Genomic DNA, 6,882 nt, shown 5'->3' on the forward strand with positions numbered 1-6,882 from the left:
TGGGTATAACAGGACTTGAACCTGCGACCATTAGGTTAAAAGCCCAATGCTCTACCAACTGAGCTATACACCCGATTTTACAAGAAGGCTTTGTGCGGAAAAGAAAAGAGGGCGGCCTGGCCCCTTTTCTTCTTATCATATCACATCATAACTGTCCCCAACTGCGGTATCCTTCTTTGGACCCCAAAGCAAAGAGCAACTTGTAGAAGTTATGAAAATAGGAAGAATTGAGGCACCTAGAGAGGTAATTGGTCAGCTTAGTCCTTTTGAACAGAACCGCATGCAATAGGAATAGGCGATTGGAATGGCAACTAGTCGGCTTCAGATGAAGGAGTGGAAGAAAAAAGGTTCGCAAAAAGGGAGCTTTCACCTCATGTGGGTGAGCCTTGTTCCCATTTCTCTGGATCCACCATCAAAGCATCAAAAGCATCAGTTGACTTTACTTTTATTGACATATCGCTTTATGCCACGATTTGTGATGTGGCCATTCTACATATGGATTTCTCCTACCTTTTCCCCTGCATCATAGGGTCTCTCTGACTCCATTTCTCTATTTCTTCTTTGGAATTGGGGGCTCTGGTCGGGGACGAACTTCGATCTTTTCTGCCTTTTTTTAGGATAAAGCGCTTGCTGCGCCTTTAACAACTTCTGTTGGGGGAGAGACAGAAGCATCTGCCGACTATTCATATCAATAGATTCTTTTTGCAAAAGATGAAGGTCCTGGAGTGCCTATTGCGGTGGAAAATTCAGCTTGGCCAGAGTTGTCCGGATGTCCGGGCTGTCTCGGTCGTCCGACGGTCTCGGACATCCCAAGGGATCGGTCGTCCGACGGTGTGCGGACGTTCACGAGGGCTCGGTCGTCCGAGGCGTATGGGCTGGTGTAACGACTAAGATGCGGCCCTTTCCTTATTTGGGGGCGAGGCCTCAAAAGGGGAAAGGGGCGCATCTATGCATTTTGCAAACGGGATAATCATCACAATACATAATTAAAGAGTAAAAAGTAGGGCATACACTTGCCATCTATTAAGAATATAGCATATAGCTTACAGACACACATTATTCAGAGTAGCAGAAGGTCTAGCTACAGACTTCAACAGAAAACAGATGAACTAAAACATCCCGTATGCTGGCCCACAATCACGACCAGGGCCTCAGTCTCCCGGATAGTTCACATACAGACGGCCAGAGTCCTCATCGAACTCCCACTTCAGCTGGTTGTCATCAGGATCTCCTGCGTCGGGCGTACCTGTACCTGTTGGGGTTTGTAGTAATCTGTGAGCCACGGGACTCAGCAATCTAATGACCTTGGTATCGAATCTAGCCAAGTTATTAGGTGAGGAAGGTTTAGTGTATGGTTTTGCAGCAACCTAAGTATATATGGTGGCTACCTTACGTTGATCAGAGTATCATATCGTGGTCTACGCAAGTCGGTCGAAAACTAGGATGATCACTAAGTGATCCTGAACACCTACTTACGTCAGACATAACCCCACCGTGTCCTCGATCAGAGAACGATCTCTGAAAGAGACAATCACGGTTATGCACACAGTTGGCAGTTTTATTAGAGTTACTTCAAGTTGTCTAGAACCGGATGTTAACGAATTATCCATGTTTGCCACATAACCACGGGCACGGCTTTCCGAAAGATTAAACCCTGCAGGGGTGCTCCAACTAGTCCATCACAAACTGCCACGGGCCGCAAAGTAATCCTCTATCACGAAACTCGTGATCTCGTCAGATTCCTTAGAGGAAAACCTCAACTTTGAGGAGACCCAAAGTTTCACCGAGATTCCTATACGCAAGATATATTGCTAAGGTCACACAAATCTGGCAAGACCTCCCGACGTGTCGACGAACCCGATAGGAGCCGCGTATCTCGTTCTCAGGACACGACGGATGGGAAAGCCTACAGGAAACCATACCTCAAGTTTCCTTGTGGTGGCCCCGCAGCCTGCCCAATTTGGACCAACACTCATATGGAGCACTGGCCCGGGGTTGTTGATTAAATCCTCGGGGTAGCTATTCCCTATGCAAATTATTATTAGGTGATTAGCATATTAAAACCAATGTTGGGTCCTGCCGGACAAGTCTTAACACTACACGATTTATCAAGGGGGTCCCCATAACAACCCGAACGTGTTGGGAGCGATCAGTTATGGAATCAAACACCGGTAACCGAAACTAAGGCGGCAACAACTGAACAAATCAGCCGGCAAAAGGCTAGGCCTTCTGTTATTTACCAAGTATATAGGTGCATTAATTAAATATCAGTTTAAAACATAATGATATAAAATACCCATGTTATCACATGAGACAGCTGGCACCTGCAACTAGCAAAGCTACTCATTAAAGGGTGAGCAAGCTTACTTAGCCAAACAACATTTGCTAGGAGAGGGAGGTGTTTGATATCATGGCAAAGACAGGTGGCATTTATATATCAAGTGGTAGGCAGCGAGCATGTAATGAAGGAAACGTGATTCTAAGCATAACAAAGCTAGATACGGTGTCAAGGTCACGGTCATCTTGTGTGTGATTTCTTTAGCTTGGAACTGCTCTTGTTCTTCCTGCACGTACTCTCCAGAATCCACGTACTCACTCTCCGATCCCGATGCTACCCAACATAAGATAACAGCCGATGAACACCAGTACAACATAATGCAACAAGCCACATGATGCATGTATGAAGAAGGAAACATGCACCACTATTCTAGTCACTTTCACATGCATTAGTTGAGTTAGTTGAATTCTGGACAGAACCTCATGTTAATATATCTTGACATGCATGAATATGGCATGAACATGTGCATCACGAGAAAACAATGCAAAAGCATATAAAGAACGTAGAGAACGGAGTTACAGATCAACCAGAAACTACAAAACAAGTTTCAAAAGGCCTACGGTTCAAAACAACCACAAACACACTCTAATGGGCACTCCCCTAGTGTAACCAGGTTGCCACATGATCAAGCAACAAGTAATAAGTGAGGTAGTGCATGGGAACACACCAGACCATCAAAAATGCCCACACAAGCTTCAAAACAACACAAACACACAATCTGTTTTTAACACCAACATGGCAGTTTGTCTACAACATTTAAAGTAGCTACAACCACCTAAATGAATCAAACAAGATATGAGACAGAAGCCATACAAAAGCTCTACAACCCTGCAAAAGAAGCTAATGCAAAGGAATCACCCAAGAGGAGATCTATAAACTCTAACTTGGACAAAATATCACAGATTCTGGGACTTAGTGAAAATGACAGATTTTCACCAGCTGCTTATGCTCTGAACCATTTTGGCAGCCTCCAAAATGATATCTACAGGAAGGGTATGAGCATGAAATTTAACAGGGAGCTAAACAAACATAAAATCTCACAAACCTTAGTTTGTTGCATGGGCTAATTCCCAAGACAGGAGCTAATACACTCAATACAGCAGGGGAAGAAAATAACATCAGAATCCGAGACTTGGTGAAAATCACAGGGTTTCACAAATCTGACATTTTCAGCCAAGTGTCAACTTTGACAGGGCACAATAGGTGCATACAAATTCCTAAGAACAAAACAAAGGTCCCATGCTGTAGAGGGGTTCACCCTCTACCACTACATCAAGGAATCAGCCTCAAAGGGTCAAGGCACCACCTAGTGCAAAGCACTAAACATGGCATCATATCAGAAAATAACAGTTTTATGAAGTTGCTCTAAAGTGAAATATGATTGCACCAATGGATTCCTCAGATGATTCTACCCCAAAATCATATATAATACATGGGTACTTGCATGTAACTACAAGGCACAAAGCTAGCTCGAAAATATCACCTAGAATCTTATAACTACAAATGACTAATATCACATGTAAAACTAGCGCATATTACATCATCTACACATGCACTTCATAGGACAAGAACAACATATCTAGGCCTATCATGGATCCACTAACATGGTCACACAAACATATGGAAATGTGGTTATCCACACAAACACACACATGTGCACTCACATACACATGCACATGTGTATATGGACTCACACCACACCATCTACACCTACACATGCACACACATACATGTGCTCACACACACACTCAAGTGCATAGACTCACACATACACTACACCCTATGCCTCACAGAAATAAAATAACACCCCCTGGTTTTTTAGAAGAAACAAAACAACAATATGCAGCAAAAGAAAAAGGAAAAGAAAAAAAATAAAACAAGGAAAACAAAAAAGGGGAGGCCATGGGGATCGAACCCACAACCCCTGTGCAAGACTACACACACATGTAGCACTGGGCTACGGCGTCGGCACTTAACCAGAGAGGGGATTTAAGCAAGCTAAGCCCTCTCTGCACCTGCAACTACACCCTAGCGAAAAATAGAAAAATAAAGGGGCGCCCGCGGGGGATCGAACCCACGACGCTTGCGACAAAGTGCCGCTCGGTTGCCACTGCGCTACTGATGCAGAACTCAACAGAGAGGGGGATCGTGCTTTATTGAGCAACCCCCTCTGCTCTAACTGCACCTAATGCGGCGACGGGAACAGGGGAGGCGCATCGGCGACACTCCGACAGCTAATCCATACGGCTAGCACCACGGGGGGGAAGAGGGAGCCCTGGGGGTTCCATTCCCGTGCCTAACTAGGTGAGAGGACGGCTGCATCGGCGGTGCAACGGAGCTGCTGCTCCTGGCCATGGTAGAGCACGTCGGCGGCGACAACTATGCTACGTCGAGCAACGGCTCTACGGCGAGGGGAAGAAGGAAGGAGGAGGAGGAGCTGCTCACCCAGGGGTTCTCGGAGAAGAGCTTGCTATCGAGACAAGGAAGAAGGGAAGGAGCGCCCGCGACGACCCACAGCTCTGCTCCGTCGACGTCGACGCCGAGGAGACGCCAGGGAGGGGGATCGGCCCCGCTAACGACGAAAATGGAACGGGGGGAGAACCCCCATTCTCGCGGACGCCTCGGGCTGGCGGGGATGCACCGGCGATGAGGGGAGGGATGACGGCAATGGCGCGGCTCTCTCTCTAAATCTCCCGCACTCTCTGAATCTTACCTGCAGAGGGAGAGGGAGAGAGATGAGAACGAGGTGGTGGCGGAGGAGGAACCCTAGACGAGGGGCTCGCACGCCGAGGGAATAAATAGGCGAGGGGAGGGACGGTCTCGACGTCCGTGAAGCCACGGTGTCGGGAGCACTCTCTCTCACGACGACCCTCTCTCTGACAGAAAGGAGGGGGAAAAGCGACGACGTCAGGGGAAGAAGAGGGACGCCGAGTGGGCTGAGCTAGCGAAGGGGTGAGGCGAGGCCCAGGTAAGAGGAGGGAGCCGGCCCACCTAGGGCGCCTGATAAAACAGAAAAGAATTAAAAGGGTTTTCCTATTTTTAAATAAACCAAACAGAAAGCAAAATACCCAGAGCAACACATGGGTTTTGAAAATAAAATAAAAACACCTAGGGCATGAGGGATTTATGCCCTATTTAAATAAAATGCAAACCTGATTTTTAGAACAAGTAAATTATATTCAAAACAGGGATTATAGTGCTGTTTTAATAAAAACCCCAAAAGACTTAAAGCTTAAAAACAACAGGACAATTACCCCCTCAACCACAAGTTAATACTCTGAATGTATAACATTTTAAAATCAGGTTCAATCAAGGTTTGACACACAAGTTTTAAAATGCAAAGGGGGAAGAGCTTTGCATTGTTTTGAAAAACATTGAAGCTTGAAACCATGTTTGGAAGCATTGTATAAGAACACCACAACACTCATCACACCAAGGCAAGCTATCACAACCAATATGGAGTTGAACACAATGCACTTGAAAGGGATGCCATGATGCAAGATGATGACATGAGATGATCCACCTGAAATGACAACTTTATAACATCCAAACATGGTTCACAAAATAGGAAAGGATCCCAATACGGCAAGGATTACATCTGGGGTGTTACAACTGGCCACGGGGACGGAAGAACACGACGTCAACAGGGATGAACACAAAAAATCTGGGCGATTTGGTGGGTGAAAATGATGGGGATGGGGGAAAAGCTAGATCCACTTGTCCACAACAAAATCCACGAGTCCAAATCAACAACATCTCTTCAAATCCAACAGATCCAAGAAATTTTCGTATGGCTTTTTTTGTGGGAATTTTCGAAATTAGGTCAAATCAAAACAAAATTTGGCTAGAAAGTGGGGGATGGGACTCCAAGGTGTGAATCAACGCGGCTCTGATACAAATATGATACGGGCACACCCGCAATGGTCGATCTTTTCACACTTGGAGGGGGAAAAGGGAGAAAACCAAGAGAAACACACGAACTCAAGAACGATCTCCAATCACACATCCACTAGATCCACTCAAACACAAGAGGTACATAGATCCAAAGTCAACAAAAAGGATACACATAACCGATAGTCTTCCCTACAAGAGGGGCCTTGTATCCACGAGAGAATCTTACCTATTAGAGGGGCCTTGGCATCACTATGGATCTTTTCACATGGAGGACATATCCATGGGGGAGGATAGTAGATGGAGCTAAGATCAACAAGTGTTTGTCAATACATTATCTAATCCTAGATGGAAATGGGGGAGGAGTATTTAAGTACTAGGCGAAATAGAGGGGTACATGGGCTGTGGCCCAAGGGCGTGCACAGACATGGCTTGGACGTCCGAGAAGTGTTCGTTGTCCGGAAGCTTAGAAGGAATCGGATGTCCTACGCTGTCCAGTCGTCCAAGGGCTTTGAACCGGGTGCATAGTTGCCGGATTTACGTAGCCTGTCGGACGTCCGAGGCTCGGTCGTCCCACGAGGTCCGGATTTCCAAGAGTTCGGTTCTGTCTTGGTGCGGTCAGACGCCCGGGAGGGAGCTGCTGGCCGGGCGCA

At 46.3% G+C, this 6,882-nt stretch overlaps 1 non-coding gene across 1 annotated transcript; it reads right to left on the reverse strand.

Annotated features, from left to right (window-relative positions):
• On the reverse strand, nt 1-73 carry TRNAK-UUU. Its single transcript has one exon. It is a non-coding gene; the product is annotated as a tRNA-Lys (tRNA).
• Nucleotides 74-6,882: the final 6,809 nt, after the last annotated feature.

Source organism: Hordeum vulgare, chromosome 1H (genome assembly GCF_904849725.1).
Source record: "Hordeum vulgare subsp. vulgare chromosome 1H, MorexV3_pseudomolecules_assembly, whole genome shotgun sequence".
In the NCBI taxonomy this organism is placed as follows: Eukaryota; Viridiplantae; Streptophyta; class Magnoliopsida; order Poales; family Poaceae; genus Hordeum; species Hordeum vulgare.